This window comes from Nerophis lumbriciformis, linkage group LG15, assembly GCF_033978685.3.
Source record: "Nerophis lumbriciformis linkage group LG15, RoL_Nlum_v2.1, whole genome shotgun sequence".
In the NCBI taxonomy this organism is placed as follows: domain Eukaryota; kingdom Metazoa; phylum Chordata; class Actinopteri; order Syngnathiformes; family Syngnathidae; genus Nerophis; species Nerophis lumbriciformis.
In genome coordinates, this window is record NC_084562.2 from 15,177,751 (window position 1) to 15,195,673 (window position 17,923).

At 38.8% G+C, this 17,923-nt stretch overlaps 1 long non-coding RNA gene across 1 annotated transcript; it reads right to left on the minus strand.

Annotated features, from left to right (window-relative positions):
* Positions 1-1,752: 1,752 nt before the first annotated feature.
* On the minus strand, positions 1,753-3,744 carry LOC133616204 (uncharacterized). The gene is made up of 3 exons (XR_009816822.2): positions 3,587-3,744; positions 3,356-3,426; positions 1,753-1,897 (listed from the first exon to the last, which is right to left on the minus strand). It is a non-coding gene; the product is annotated as an uncharacterized lncRNA (long non-coding RNA).
* Between the last annotated feature and the right edge of the window lie 14,179 nt (positions 3,745-17,923).

Here is a 17,923-nt window from a genome sequence, read left to right on the forward strand (position 1 = left end):
TGCCGTGAGGTTGATGGCTGGTGAGGCACTGACTTCATCACAGTCAGATTTACAAACATATGAACCCTAAAGAGTATCTTATTCACCATTTGATTGGCAGCAGTTAACGGGTTATGTTTAAAAGCTCATACCAGCATTCTTCCCTGCTTGGCACTCAGCATCAAGGGTTGGAATTGGGGGTTAAATCACCAAAAATTATTTCCGGGCGCGGCGCCGCTGCTGCCCACTGCTCCCCTCACCTCCCAGGGGGTGATCAAGGGATGGGTCAAATGCAGAGGACACATTTCACCACACCTAGTGTGTGTGTGACAATCATTGGTACTTTAACTTAACTTTAACTTTACACATACAAACTGTAGCACACAAAAAAACACATTTAATAAAAAAAACGTTATTATGGTCTTACCTTTACTTATAAGTGCGGGAACAGTGGTGTTCGTGTTGGAGGAGTTGTGAATGAATGAAATATGAAATCCGTGCTGCAGTCTGCAGGTGTACCTAATGTTGTGTCCCTGCAGTCGTTCACGGCTCCTCCGGCGCGAGCATTGTTGTTTTTGCACTTTTTGGCTTCTTGTTAAGTGACTTTTTTTGGGTGGATTCGGTCTTGCACGTGGATGGTTTGGGTGTGGGCTTTGGTTGGTGTGGCGCTCCCATCGGGGGGTGCATTCTGCGGCGGGGGTGCATTAACCAGCACCAGGAGGCGGGATTACTGCGAGCCTCACACAGTGCGTCTTCGCAGCAGTTTTATGATTGCTCAGCACAAGAAATACTTTACACACATACAGTTGTTGACAAAATACACTGTACATTATATACCTCAGCTAACTAAACTATGGAAATGTATAATATAGTTCATATAGCAATACGGTCTCACTGCACAGCAGGCCAGCAGTTAGCCGAGTCCGCAATCCATGTTGAGGCACAACTCAGTGACGTGCCTCAACTGGCTGCTGATCACCGCACCGTCTCTTCTCAGTATTTGAACGGCAAATGTGAAAATTCAGCAATTTTGAATAAAAATAATCTAAAACTGGTGAAGTTAAATGGAAAATAACTTTATAGTATAATCACTGAATACATATAACAATTTAATTATTTTGTTTTCTTTTTACATTTTTTTTCTTTCCATGATGGCAGGTGAGGCCCCGCCTCACCTGCCTCCAGTGACCGCACGTCACTGGTACCACATAAGATTTGTTTTAATTGCTGATGCGTTTTAATTGATTTTTAAATGCGCCAAAAAATAACTCGTTTTGTACACTGTTGATGTGTTTCAATAGACAGTAGGGCGTAAATGTGTTCCTGTATTGTATTTATCCAGCCATGGTCATGTGGTGACATCAATTATGGTATTTTGAGACAGCAACTAGATTAATTAGCTGGTAACTAAAGGGTTAATTGCTAGCTGGCAACCAATGTGACGTGTTTCTATTCTAAACCTGCAAGGTACAGTGGGTAGTGGCCATGCCACTGCATGTAATGACTACACAGAGGTGTGTTTGTATCAATGTTAATGTTTAGTTAGTCATTTACATTACAAAATATATATTTATATATATTTACAATATGTATATATTGTAAATAACGGCAGATTATATTATTGCATTGACATTATACATAAAATAATAACAAAAGAAGTTCAACCACTTGGTCGGTCCCTAGCTTCTAAAAATCTTGTCCCTCAATTAATTTATTTGAGTAGCTCTGCACTGGAGTATTAGTGGAATATTAAAAGAAAAATGACTGAGATTGCATACATTTTATTTATTTATTTATTTGGACTGTCAGTAAAATGAGAAAACACCATCATTTATTTTCTGTCAATAGTATTCATTCTCCAGGTTTGGGTAGTACGGGTCGGGTGGTGCAGGAGCAGGCACGGGCAGCTCGCCATAATCTGCAGTGAAAAGAATATAGTAAAATGTAAACATATTCATATATGTTTGGAGATAATAATTAGAAAAAAAATATTACACAACATGGCAGCTAAAAAGTACACTATAAGCCAGGGACGTCAAACTGGTTTTCATTGAGGGCCACATCGCTGCCATCAGAGGGCCGCTCGTAACTGTGAATAATGTATGAATATGCCTCTGGATTTCATTATTAATTAAATAAATTGTTTTATGTAGACTGTCCATTTTACAGTAAAAACTTTACATTTACAACATTTTACTGTAAAATAGTGTTTTGTTTTGTTTTTTTAACAACATTTTACGGTAAATGTAAAACTACCAGGTTTTTTGGGGGGTTTTTTTTGGGCGGGCGTTACGGAAAAAACTGGCAGCTTAGTTGCCAGAATTGTTGTGTTAAATTTACATTGGTTTTTACAACATTATTTTGTTAATGGAAAAACAGTACAAGTTATTTTTTTATTCTGGCAACTTAGCTGCCAGTTTGTCTACCGTAAAAACAAACGCACCGTCTTTCCAGTTACAGTAATACACCGTTAAAAACAACAACCACAGATTTCACAGTCAAAAACTGGTAGCTCAGTCAACAGAATTTTAACGCAAAAACAGTAAAAGTTTTTTTCAATTTACAGTAGTGTTGTCCCAATACCAATATTTTGGTACTGGTACCAAATTTATTTAGATACTTTTCGGTACTTTTCGATACTTTTCTAAATAAAGGGCACCACAAAAAATAGCATTATTGGCTTTATTTTAACAAAAAATCTTACGGTACATTAAACATATGTTTCTTATGGCAAGTTTGTCCTTAAATAAGATATACAAGACAACTTGTCTTTTATTACTAAGTAAGCAAACAAAGGCTCCTAATTTAGCTGCTGACATATGCAGTAACATATTGTGTCATTTTCCATTCTATTATTTTGTATTGGCGGAACGGTACTTTTTAGAGGCGGTATAGTACCGAATATGCGGTACTATACTAAACCGGTATACCGTACAACTCTAACGTACAGTAATATGCTGTAAAAAAAAAAAACAACGTAAAATGTATTGTCAGTTTTATTAATTTGATGGGGAGTTTGCTGTAAAGTTAAGTATTTTTATTTAGTTTTTAGACAAAAAAATGTTTGAAAAGTATGATAATATACTTTAATATTTGTTGCAATATAATATTTGTTGCAATATAATATTGGATACTATTAAAGTTTAAAAGGCATGCAATTTCAAGCAGTACATATATTTTTTTCTGTCAAAATGAAAAAAAAATCAATTACATTTAGTTAGAAAATATTATGTATTTTATTGACACATATAATTTCCAGGTGTTTGCGGGCCAGATAAAATGATGTTGTGGGTCAGCGCTGGCCCCCGGGCCTTGAGTTTGACAACTGTGCTATAAGCATGCTTACAGGACTGATAGGAGTGTAAGATGATCTCACCATCAGTGTGACGGACATACGGGTCCAGGTGGCGGGAGTCAAACAGCTCAATTTCTCGACCATCTCTCGTTCTGCAAGATCAGATCAGATCAGAAATACTTTATTAATCCCCGAGGGGAAATTAAAATTGTCAGCACAAGATGACACATTAAGCAAAGTATTTCATACTGTAATATCACACTTTTGTATGCTGACAAAAAAAGTGCCTTAAAGGCGCATGTTTGCAATGACCTGCTCACTATGTGACGAGCCAGACTGCCACTGACCACCAGTGTGAGGACTAGGAGATGAATTGTTGTCATCACTGTGGTACAGTCAAGTATCACACCGTCGATGACTGGAAGGAAACGTGGAAATGGATTAACTTGTGTTAATAATTTCAAGTTAAAGTACCTCAGAATGCAGAGCGGTATGGTCGCCACGTGTGTCATAAAGACGTGTAATCAGAAACATTGCTGATGTGTGATGATGCGTCCTCACGTGTCAAAGACGATGCAAAATGACGCATCCTCAACAGGTTTGTAGTCATGACAAGGTTTTAACCAAGGTCCAGTAGATTTTAAAGCGGGGTGACCCGATCCGATATTGATATCAGATATTGGCCCAATACATCAACAAAAACAACATACACCGGAATATATTGTTAGATCAGATAGGTCTTTATTGTCATTGCACAAGTACCGTACAACAAAACTTTGTTTTCAGCACAAACCCGTTCAAGATTAGACAAACAGTGTACAGGGTCACAGAACAGGAACGCTGATGGGTCGCCATAAGGGAAAAAGATGAGTAAAAAAATACAATCTAGGCTGGGCTCCTAAGGGGGCCTAGTCGGGAGAAAGAAAAAAACCTCCATGCAATGCACACATAAACACATTTAATCATGACAAGCTCGCAACAGAAGGGCGGGGAGTTGGGGCCCTGGAAGGCGACCGCTGCTATGAAGCGCTGCCAGCCGTCCATCACACGGAGGGGATACAAGCGGTGGTGAAGGCGTGGGGTGGGGAAGGGGCTGTGTGTGCGTGTGTGCCCAATTGTCTTGGGTGTGATAATGTAATGTTTTTTATAGACTGAGGCCGATCTGCAAAAATTCGACTCCAGGTGTCGTTGAGGAGGGAGGGAGGTCAAAAGCGTCCATCATTGAGGTGTCCTCGGGGATGTTTTTCAGAACAGCCTGGTCCTGTTTCCACAGCGTCAAGGCCATTCGAGGGAGTCGAATCGTAGATTAGGATGTTTGTTTTCCACGAGCAGACAAAACAATGACTTGACTGTTAGATTTAGATTTAGATTCATTGGTCCGCTTGGGGAAATTCATTGTCACTGCCGTACATTTAAACACTAGACATTACACATCACACAAAAAAATAATAACAAAAAGACATCATACACGACTAACACACATTTACAGGCTTGTCAGACAGGTCGGCCGGGCCTGCTGTTAAGGGCGGCTATTCGTCCATGCTGGGTGCTCTCAAATTCAATTCAATTTTCCTTTTCAGTAAGCTTCTCCATGATGTGATCCATCTTGCGATTCAGTTCAGAAATCGCCACAGTCTGTGTTCCCACAGCCCTGCCCAAACCTTCCAATGCGACGAACAACCTTTGGGCTCCTTGAGTGGCTGCCATCGTCTTACAAATTTGACGATACACCAGAGCAATGCCCAGCCTAATCAGCAGGTGCCCCGCGATCACGGTTCCAAATAGGTAGATGTCTTCCACGTCCTCGATGGAAAGGACTGAGAGGCACAGGATTCTCCATTTATCCCAGGAATCTCTCAAGTACCCCGCAGCAATGGTTCCATCAGGGCAGCCAGGCTCCCCCGAACCTCTTTTCCTCGTCGAAAATTGTTTGTCAATTGCATCGAGAGTCCAGCTGATCATTTCCATGTCTGATGTTTAGATTTGAGGACAGCGCAAAGAAAGAGGTTTCAAAAAAGTTCAGAAAAGACAAAAACAAAGAGGGCAAGCTGGGAGAAGAGGGAGCGGAAAAAAATGTGACCGCCCTCACCAGAGGCAAGACAAAGATAGTTAGTTATATCTAGAAGTTAGAATAATTATGTGTAAGTTATCACACAACTCTTATGCTTAAAGGCCGTTGTTATAGTTATTATCAATTGTGCTGAAGTTGTACTTTTCTATCTGTGCAAAGCGAGTCGTCTCGTATCAGTGTTTTCAGACCCTGAATCGGCCTGCTATCTGCCAAGGGAACATCGAGTGCCTTGATGCAGACAGAGCAGAGACAGGGCGATATCACGAGTGTCAACACATTTGCATTTCATTAATAGTCATATATTGTGTCTAACTGGGGCTGTTGAGATTACCCCCTTCCCTCAGCGACAGCCTCAGTGATGTAACCAGGGACCTCCCAAATAAATAGAGGAAGCACATGGGCAGGATTTTAGAGTGTATTTTGGATCTCTAACTAGGGTACAGCCCAATAACGTCTCTCCTCATTGAGCAAAATTTAACTCTGTCTCTGCATGATTCCTTGCTTCTTGTCTGTTTAATAGATGTCATCAGTGTTTGAACCTGACATATATCAGCAAATATAAAAAATATGTCTGTATTTCTACGCTCCTTGAGACATCAAGAAGGAAAAGTGCCTTCCATATGAGGACCGGTGAACAAGTTAGGACCGAAATCATGGTCCCGATACGGAAAACCATTGCATGTAATAGAGAATGTCTCATTTTCACCCCTGGTGGTGAAATCTATCAAAATTAGGGTGGTGCCAAAAAGGAGGGATTTTTCAAATTGACTTTTTTTACGGGTCATATCGAGTCCGTTACAGGATCATACATTAGTCATATTCAAAGAAGACATATTTCCTGAGTCTATACATTTTTTTTAAATCGATAACAGATTTTGTTATGCTAAAAAATATAGTATTGACTAGATACGCTCCTGTACTTGGTATCATTACAGTGGATGTCAGGTGTAGATCCACCAATGGCGTTTGTTTACATTTTGACGCCGGTGTGCTGCGGTGTGTAGTGAAGCATGTTTAGCTATTCCTCGCCCTGCAGGGATGATACTTGTAAGAAACATATTTTTTTGTCGCCACGGAGGCGAGGATTAGTGATTTAGAAGACTGCATGATGGACTTTAGCCGCTAACTGGCGAGCCCTGTCTTAAAGTACCTCTTCCTGAGGGGGTTTCAGTGTTTTAGCTTCACCTTTATTGTTAGTTTTTAAGCCAAAATGCGTCCGTTCTCCCTTTTCTGTCTACACACTGTGTCTGCTTGTAAGTACTCTGTGATTGTGCGCTGCCGAACATGCTCCTCTGCTCGTAAAAACCAGCAATGTCATGACGGGGGGCGTTGGGGTGGGGGACTGGTACTTTTTAGAGGCGGTATAGTGTCATATAAGAATTGATCATATGGAGATAGAAAGGGTGTATTCAACAACATTTTTGGGAATCTATATAGATGATAAATTAAATTGGAAACTACATAAATATACTTAAGACAAAGATGGCAAAAAATATTGCTATGTTACATAAAATCAAAAACTCCGTAAATCAAAAGGCTCTTAATATGTTATATAATTATTTCGTACTCCCTTATCTTAATTATTGTGTTGAAATCTGGGTTAACAATTACAAAACAAACATCAACTCTATATTCTTACTTCAAAAGAAAGCGATTAGAATTGTAAATTATGCAGATTATCATGACCATACCAATGCTCTGTTTATTAAATTAAAAACATTAAAACTGCATGATCTTGTTGACCTCAACACTGCTATTGTGACGTACAAAGCTCATAACCACATGCTGCCTCGGTGTCTACAGGAGAAGTTCAAACCCAGAGAGAATCCCTATTACCTCAGAGGTTCAGCTGTCTTCCAGAAAGCTAAGATAAGAACAAGCTTAAAAAGTAGATGTGTTTCTGTCAGGGGGGTTCAACTGTGGAACAGCTTGGATGATTCATTAAAATGTTCCAGGTCCATTCACACATTTAAAAAACACTTTAAGACCAATGTCTTGGAAAAATATATCACTCTTGAATCAACACAGTAATTGATACTATGATCAATGTTAATTAAAATACTAAATGTGGGATATAATTAATAATGGAAGTATAATTGTTTGTATATAGTATATAAATTGGTACAAAGGTTTAACACGCGTATAAGGATATTTCACATGCCTTTACTGTGTATATAATTGAACAGTGTTCATATTGTGTATAATGTGTATTTATAATATGTTGTACAAAAGACATTTCATAATTTTCGGAAGTTCATCTTGTACTTGACATTGTTTATAGGGTTAGGCGCTATAAGTGTTCAACTTCAGCCTAAACCCTTTTGGTCTGCAACATTTTCATTTTCATTTTCAATCTATGAATGTGCAACTGTTTGTTTATTTTGTTGACCATTGACCGAAGAATAATAAACTATATAGTACCGAATATGGTTCATTAGTACCGCGGTACTATACTAGTACCGGTATACCGTACAACCCTACATCCATGTGATATTACTGACACCTAGTGACCAGTCAGTATATAGTGTTACATATCTTCACATTCTTCAAATTCCTTGTGTTTTAAACATACTTGGCCAATAATGCTGATTCTGATTCTGATATAACAAATCAATCCTGATACAATACTGCTTTCCGCAGATGTACACTGACTACTCGGAATGACATCCAGTTGTTGGAATGTGACATACTATGCGCTCACAAAAACCTGATTTTAGTCCGTGTCAATGGTACCTGTGGTTAGGACCAATACAGTTCAACCCCTTCCCTCCACCCACCGGGACGTTCCCGCCGACCCTGAATCATCTTGAAGCTGTCTGTTTGAGAACAATGCTGCATTATTCATTACCTGACTCCATCTGGCGAGTCAGCTCGCGCTTGTACGCCCCGGCACCCCAACCAACCTGTCAAAGACACATTGTGGAGGAAAGGAAGGGCTAGAATATCATCAGTAGGAGTCGTGGCCTTGGTGTCCGTCAAAAGCGCACAAAAGACACTTTTTTTTTTCTTTTTTTTTTTTTGATATCTTGTGAGAATTAATCATGCATTGGTTTGAATGTACACAATGTAAATCAGCGGTGCATGCATTTGAATTAATTAATCAGTTAAAGACTTAAGACCTTGCAACATACTAAGGAGGGAAAATAAAGCAAAAGATGAAGGACAGTCGTAAAACCACCAGAGGGCGGTAGTGTTTCATCAACTTCATGTCTCGAATCATAACAGTTGGAGGTCATGTCCACACTGCAAGAACTAAACATAATAGTCCAACTTGCACATTTATTTAAATACATTTATTACATATTAAAATGTAATAAGTTGGCAAAAAGTAAATATATTCCTTAAAAGTTCCATAGTGTCCAGATGGACAACATTTCACTAACAAGGTCTCTTTGTGTATGTTTTTCTCCTGAAAATGAATCTGGCAGTCATTTTCTATCATAGTCATTTTGAGTAACGGGTAGATAACTAACTGTACTTGGGACGCCCCCCTTTGCATCGCCATGCTCGGTATGTCGCCCCCTCTTGGTGTGAGATAATCTACAGAGCTGGAGCCCATTTTTTGTGCATAGACCGTGTAGATCAGTGTTTTTCAACCACTGTGCCGCGGCACACTAGTGTGCCATGAGATACAGTCTGGGGTGCCGTGGGAGATTATCTAATTTCACCTATTTGGGTTAAAAATATTTTTTGCAAACCAGTAATTATAGTCTGCAAATTATGTGTTGTTGTTGAGTGTCGGTGCTGTCTAGAGCTCGGCAGAGTAACCGTGTAATACTCTTCCATATCAGTAGGTGGCAGCCGGTAGCTAATTGCTTTGTAGATGTCGGAAACAGCGGGAGGCAGTGTGAAGGTAAAATTGTGTCTAATGCTTAAACCAAAAATAAACAAAAGGTGAGTGTCCCTAAGAGAAGGCATTGAAGCTTAGGTAAGGCTATGCAGAACGAAACTAAAACTGAACTGGCTACAAAGTAAACAAAAACAGAATGCTGGACAACAGCAAAGACTTACTGTGGAGCAAAGACGGCGTCCACAAAGTACATCCGATTATGACATGACAATCCACAATGTCCCCACAAAGAAGGATAAAAACAACTGAAATATTCTTGATTGCTAAAATACAACAAATGCGGGGAATATCGCGCAAAGGAAGACATGAAACTGCTACAGGAAGATACCAAAAAAGAGAAAAAGCCACCAAAATAGGAGTGCAAGACAAGAATTAAAACACTACACACAGGAAAACAGCAAAAAACTCAAAATAAGTCACGGCGTGATGTGACAGGTGGTGACAGTACACCTACTTTGAGACAAGAGCTATATTGATGCATGCTTGGTTATGGTTTAAAGTCATATCCAACAATTGTGACAACGACTTTTTACTGTCAACTGAGTTTCGTTTTTTAACGATTTCTGCTGGTGGTGTACCTCCACATTTTTTCAACGCAAAAAATGTGCCTCAGCTCAAAAAAGGTTGAAAAACACTGGTGTAGATAAATACCGGTACATGCAAAACTATTATTTTGACCACTAACTGCATGTTTTTGTCGTCCCGGTCCGTGATTACTTCAAAACATGATTGTGAGCAAAAAATAAACATACAATCATCGCCATTTCTGGACTTTCCTGCTCTTCCATTGACACCTTAGCCTTTCCTCATGCTCTTTACGTGTTTCCTCAAGCATCTTGAGGAAAACATCAGTAGAAGAGGACGCAACATGCATAGCCTAAAACCAGTGAAGTTGGCACGTTGTGTAATTTGTAAATAAAAACAGAATACAATGATTTGCAAATCCTTTTCAACTTATATTCAATTGAATAGACTGCAAAGACAAGATATTTAATGTTCAAACTGAGAAACGTAATTAATGGTACTTTTCCTCTTTGTTCCGGAGGACACGACATCCACAGTTTCCAAAAACAATTTGAAATGTGGACTCGTCAGACCACAGAACACTTTTACACTTTGCATCAGTCCATCTTAGATGAGCTCGGGCCTAGCGAAACCGGCGGCGTTTCTGGGTGTTGTTGATAAATAGGTTTCACTTTGCATAGTAGAGTTTTAACTTGCACTTACAGATGTAGCGACAAACTTTATTTACTGACAGTGGTTTTCTGAAGTGTTCCTGAGCCCATGTGGTGATATCCTTTACACAATGATGTGTAAAGGGAAAAAGATGACTTCGATCCCTCAGGCGGTAACGCATCAAAAAGCGACATCAGTGTGTAAAGGATATCACCACATGGGCTCAGGAACACTTCATCTGTAAGTGCAAGTTAAAACTCTACTATGCAAAGCGAAAACCATTTATCAACAACACCCAAAAACGCTGCCGGCTTCGCTGGGCTCGAACTCATCTAAGATGATCTGTGATGGTATGGGGGTGTATTAGTGCCCAAGGCATGGGTAACTTACACATCTGTGAAGGCACCATTAATGCTGAAAGGTACATACAGGTTTTGGAGCAACATTTGTTGCCATTAATGCAACGTTGGACGCCCCTGCTTATTTGAGCAAGACAATGCCAAGCCACTTGTTACAACAGCGTGGCTTCATAGTAAAAGAGTGCGGGTACTAGACTGGCCTGCCTGTAGTCCAGACCTGTCTCCCATTGAAAATGTGTGGCACAATATGAAGCCTAAAATACTACCAGTGGTAAAAATGCCTTTGTGCCAACTTTGTTGCAATCTGCCATTAAGTTCTAAGTTAACGATTATTTGCAAAACAAAAAAACCTGTTTCTCAGTTCGAACATTAAATATCTTGTCTTTGCAGTCTATTCAGTTGAATATAAGTTGAATAGGTTTTGCAAATCATTGTATTCTGTTTTTATTTACGATTTACACAACGTGCCAACTTCACTGGTTTTGGGTTTTGTAAAATAAAAAAGAATGACGCAGCGGTACAGTAAGATGCTCGGCAGTTATAATTTTCCCTTTGCAAACACCAACATTGCACTCATGCCACAGAAATGATGTTTATCCCTTAAACACGTGTTATTAGAGGGAGCAGTTTTAAGACCGGGACCAGCTGACCTCATCTTGCTCTTCAGCTTAATGAGGGCCGTCATCTACGTTTGAACCACAGCTATGAAAATATGAAGGCAAAGTGAAACCATGCACATGCCGGTGCATAAACATCACGGCGCATAAAATCGGTGAGTGAACACACCTGCACGTGTACAGATCTTGCCACACCTTCTTGGACCCTGGACTCCTGCAAAAAAGTTTGCTATTTAGTTTGTATCATTTTGTGCACTCTTCCTGCTCTGAGCATGGAAACTATGCCGCACAAAATACACACACAGGCAAGATTTAGTCATATCAGGAACAATTAGTGCTGTCAAAGGGTTCATTTTTGATATTAGATTAATCACATTTGAATGTGGATTAATCCAATCAAACTTTATTTATATAGCATTTTTCATGCACAGACAGGTGGCAAACACCAAGGGCTGAAGAAAATACAATAACACTTGAAGAAGAGAACTAAACCTACACACACACTAAGCACTATTTACAAACCACGTTTCCATATGAGTTGGGAAATTGTGTTAGATGTAAATATAAACAAACAAATCATTTTCAACCCATATTCAGTTGAATATGCTACAAAGACAACATATTTGATGTTCAAACTGATAAACATTTTTGCAAATAATCATTAACTTTTGAATTTGATGCCAGCAACACGTGACAAAGAAGTTGGGAAAGGTGGCAATAAATACTGATAAAGTTGAGGAATTCTCATCAAACACTTATTTGAAACATCCCACAGGTGAACAGGCAAGTTGGGAACAGGTGGGTGCCATGATTGGGTATAAAAGTAGATTCCATGAAATGCTCAGTCATTCACAAACAAGGATGGGGGGAGGGTCACCACTTTGTCAACAAATGCGTGAGCAAATTCTTGAACAGTTTAAGAAAAACCTTTCTCAACCAGCTATTGCAAGGAATTTAGGGATTTCACCATCTACGGTCCGTAATATCCTCAAAGGGTTCAGAGAATCTGGAGAAATCACTGCACGTAAGCAGCTAAGCCCATGACCTTCGATCCCTCAGACTGTACTGCATCAACAAGCGACATCAGTGTGTAAAGGATATCACCACATGGGCTCAGGAACACTTCAGAAACCCACTGTCAGTAACTACAGTTGGTCGCTACATCTGTAAGTGCAAGTTATGCAAGGCGAAAACCGTTTATTAACAACACCCAGAAACGCCGTCTGAAAATTGTCATGACTAGGACTGTGGCGTGGTTTGTTCTCCCGAGGTGCAAAAGATTTGGACCAGATGTGGCGTGAAGGTGAATACATATTTATTTATAACACTCAAAGGAACAAAAAGCGCGCTCAAGGCGGAAGTACAAACGTGACTAACGAAACAAAAAGACTTGCACGTGGGCAAAAAACTGTGAACAATTAAACAAAAACACTAACTGTGGCATTAATAGAAAAAACTTACTTGGACATGGCATGACGTGCGCAGAGGTAGACAGAGTGTGACAGGGGTATGAATGCGGGATGTCGTCAGAAAGACAAACTGAAAACAATGAACTTAAATACTACAGACATGATTAACGAAAACAGGTGCGTGACTCAAAACGTGAAACAGGTGCGTGACGTGACAGGTGAAAACTAATGGGTTGCTATGGTGACAAACAAGAGTGCACAATGAGTCCAAACGTGAAACAGGTGAAACTAACGGGTAACCATGGAAACAAGACAAGGGAGTGAAAAGCCAGAAACTAAAGAGTCAAAGTAAATCTGAACAGCCGACATGGGCATCTACATCAACTATATGATTTGCCTGAGAAGCTGGACAGGACACAAAATAAATAAATAAATAAATAAATTAAAAAAAATAAATAAAAAAAAAGAAACTAAAGAGTCCATAACTAAACAAAACAAAACTTGACTAAAACAAAACATGATTACACAGGCATGACAAAAATGTATTTATTTTCTGCCATGGATGCGCGGATTAGTGACTTAGAAGTGACTTTGCACTGTGGAGGGACGTTAGCCGCTAAAGAGGACGTTGAAGACGTCGTTGTTCGCTTTTAGCTGTCAAATTGCATATGTTTCATAAACGTGCATTATCATGATGTAACGATAGTATTAAAGGCTCTGCCAAATTTACATAATTCATACCGTATATCGTCAATATTGCACAAAAATAATGTGGACTATTAGAAAACGCAATAGTAGGAATAAAAAACACTAAGCTTTTTTAAATATATGTATTTATTAATTAGTCCAACAAAATAATAGACAATAATACCAAAATAATACAATTAAAATTCCAAAACAAAATAGCAATAATATAAAATAGCAATCAACAGAGCAATTGAGCAGACACACAAAGATGACACAAAACAATCCAAAAGTAGTCAAACAAAAATGAATAATATCAACAACAGTATCAATATTAATAATAATTATGACATAGCAGTGATTAGAAATCCCTCATTTACATTATCATCACAGCCATTTATAAAAAATGAAATAAAAACATTTAAAAAATGAACAAAAGTGTCATAGTGGCTTACACGTGCTTTGCATTTCATAAGCTTGACACATTGTGTCCAATATTTTCCACAAAGATAAAAGAAGTCATATTTTAGGTTCACTAACCTTTTGACAGACCTCTGCTCGAGACGTAATTCGTTTTTTTGGTCCTTCCCATTATACACAGATCACGCAAGGTGCATAGGGCCCCGTGATCCGTGGGTGCCCCGTTTTGCATGAATAAGCGCATGTAAAATGTTAATTTATGAATGACAGGGCGCTTCATATAAAATGTTACTGCAAATGTTCTACGACACCTTCAAAGTCCCCTGTACGGCGCAACGCGAGGGCAGGGCTAGTAAACGGACATACTGGGTTCACATACTGACAGGAAATGTGTCAGAAATGTATGCACATTTATGCTTTAATTGTGTTAAATTTGTTATTTTGCTCTAAAAGGTAAATTATTGGACATTATTTTTCAAATAAATAAGTTTTAGTACAAAACACGCTGTGACTGTAATCGAGGTGATCCCAAGATGCAGAGGACAACAAGTATAAAAGGTAAAATGAAAAACAAACAAAATATAGTGCAGCTGGGAGTGCACCAGAAGCACAGGGAAATCTATCCCAATTACAAAACAGATTACAAGGTACAATCAACAGAATGCTATCATTCAGCAAACAGTCTTCACATGAAAATCAATTAAAGTTAAAGTACCAATGATTGAAATCTGTCCTCTGCATTTGACCCAACCCCTTGTTCATCCCCTGGGAGGTGAGGGGAGCAGTGGGCAGCAGTGGTGCCGCGTCCGGGAATCATTTTTGGTGATTTAACCCCCAATTCCAACCCTTGATGCTGAGTGCCAAGCAGGGAGGTAATGGGTCCCATTTTTATAGTCTTTGGTATGACTCGGCCGGGGTTTGAACTCACAACCTACCGATCTCAGGGCGGACACTCTAACCACTAGGCCACTGAGTTGGTCCAATGATCCAGCAACCAGCCAGCATGAACCATCTGGTGCATCCAGAATGTATTCAGAGTGGTTCACTTTTTACCCACTTTTTTTAAGTTTAAGCCTTATTCCAAAATGAGTGACCAAGAAGCCGATGGTCACTCTGTCAGAGCTAAAGCATTCCTCTGCGGAGAGAGGAGAACCTTCCAGAAGGACAACCATCTCTGCAGTAAACCACCAATCCGGCCAGTATTGTAGAGTGGCCAGGGAGAAGCCATTTCTTAAGTAAAAAAAATAAGTTTGCCAACAAGAATCTCAGACCATGAGAAACAAAATTCTCATGTTTTGAGGAAACCATTTATCACCAGGCCAATACCCTACAGTAAAGCATGGTGGTGGCAGCATCATGCTGTGGGGATGGTTTACAGCGGCAGGAAGAAAGAAACTTATCAGGATTAGGGTTGTACGGTATACCGGTATTAGTATAGGACTGCGATACTAATGAATCATAGTCGGTACTATACCGCCTCTAAAAAGTACCGGTCACCCACGCCCCCGCCATTGTCACGTCGTGTCATTGCTGGTTTTACGAGCAGACGAGCATGTTCGACAACGCACACACACGTAGTATTTACAAGCAGACAAGGTGTGTAGACAGAAAAGGGCGAACGGATGCATTTTGGCTTAAAAAGTAACCATAAAGGTGAAGCTATAACACAAACACCCTCTTCCTGACATCCAATGTAATGATATCAAGTACAGGAGTGTATCTAGTCGATACTACTATGATTACATCGATATTTTTTGGCATCACAACATCTTCTTTTGTTTTTTTTAAATGTGTATTATGTTTATAAGCTCAGAAAATATGTCTTTGGACACATGAGGACTTTGAATATGACCAATGTATGATCCTGTAACTACTTGGTATCGGATTGATACCTAAATTTGTGGTATCATCCAAAACTAATGTAAAGCATCCAAACAACAGAAGAATAAGTGATTGTTACATTTTAACAGAAGTGTAGATAGAACATGTTAAAAGAGAAAGTTAGCAGATATTAAAAGTAAATGAACAAGTAGATTAATAATTAATTTTCTACCACTTATCTTTATTAATTTTGACAAAATAATAGAATGGAAAATGACAATACGTTACTGCATATGTCAGCAGACTAAATTAGGAGCATTTGTTTGCTTACTACTAAAAGACAAGTTGTCTTGTATGTTCACTATTTTATTTAAGGACAAAACTTCAATAAGAAACATATGTTTAATGTATCAATCAATCAATCAATGTTTATTTATATAACCCTAAATCACAAGTGTCTCAAAGGGCTGCACAAGCCACAACGACATCCTCGGTACAAAGCCCACATAAGGGCAAGGAAAAACTCACCCCAGTGGGACGTCGATGTGAATGACTATGAGAAACCTTGGAGAGGACCGCATATGTGGGTAACCCCCCCCCTCTAGGGGAGACCGAAAGCAATGGATGTCGAGTGGGTCTGACATAATATTGTGAGAGTCCAGTCCATAGTGGATCCAACATAATAGTAAGAGTCCAGTCCATAGTGGGGCCAGCAGGACACCATCCCGAGCGGAGACGGGTCAGCAGCGCAGAGATGTTCCCAGTCGATGCACAGGCGAGCGGTCCACCCCGGGTCCCGACTCTGGACAGCCAGCACTTCATCCATGGCCACCGGACCTGTGCCCCCCCCTCCACAAGGAATAGGGGAGCAGAGGAGAAAAGAAAAGAAACGGCAGATCAACTGGTCTAACAGGGGGGCTATTTAAAGGCTAGAGTATACAAATGAGTTTTAAGATGGGACTTAAATGCTTCTACTGAGGTAGCATCTCTAATTGTTACCGGGAGGGCATTCCATAGTACTGGAGCCCGAATCCTAATATTAAGCCAATAATCATACTTGCCAACCCTCCCGAATTTTCCGGGAGACTCCCGAAATTCAGCACCTCTCCCGAAAACCTCCCGGGACAAATATTCTCCCAAAAATCTCCCGATTTTCAGCTGGAGCTGGAGGCCACGCCCCCTCCAGCTTTATGCGGACCTGAGTGAGGACAGCCTTTTTTTTATGACGGGAGGACCACAGGGTGACAAGAACTAAATCATCCAGACTAGAGATAAATTGTGTTATTATGTTTATCTTACCTAAAAATAAATATATTTATTAATTTAAAAAAAAAAAGGAAATACATTTTTACTATATTTTGCTAAAAACATCAAAATTAATTGTATTTTTATTTGTATTTTTCTGACTCCTTATTACATCCAGCCATAGAATTAAAATAAACATATATGAAATAATTAATTTTAAATGATCATAATAATTCATTTAAAATGACCATATTTAATTATTAAAATAATTGCTTGTTTATCAACAACTTTAGCATTTTATTCATCACATTTTGAAGCTCTCAGAAGCCAAGTTATGTTATATTCCTTAATATTTATTTATGCAAGTTTGAAGTATCAATTATCTAAACACAGTTTTGTTTGCATATTTTCAGGATGTAGATATATATATATATATATATATATATATATATATATATATATATATATATATATATATATATATATATATATATATATATATATATATATGAATGTATGTATGTATGTGTGTATATATATATATATATATATATATATATATATATGAATGTATGTATGTATGTGTGTATATATATATATATATATATATATATATATATATATATATATATATATATATATATATATGTATATATATATGTATATATATGTATATATATATATATAGGTATGTATGTATGTATGTATGTGTGTGTGTATATATATATATATATATATATATATATGTATATGTATATGTATGTATATATATATATATATATATATATATATATATATATATGTTTGAAATACTTGACTTGGTGAATTCTAGCTGTCAATATACTCCTCCCCTCTTAACCACGCCCCCGCCCTCAACCACGCCCCCGTCCCACCCCCGACCACGCCCCCCAACCCCCCACCTCCCGAAATCGGAGGTTTCAAGGTTGGCAAGTATGCCAATAATGCAATTTTTTGTGGTCCCCTTTATTTAGAAAAG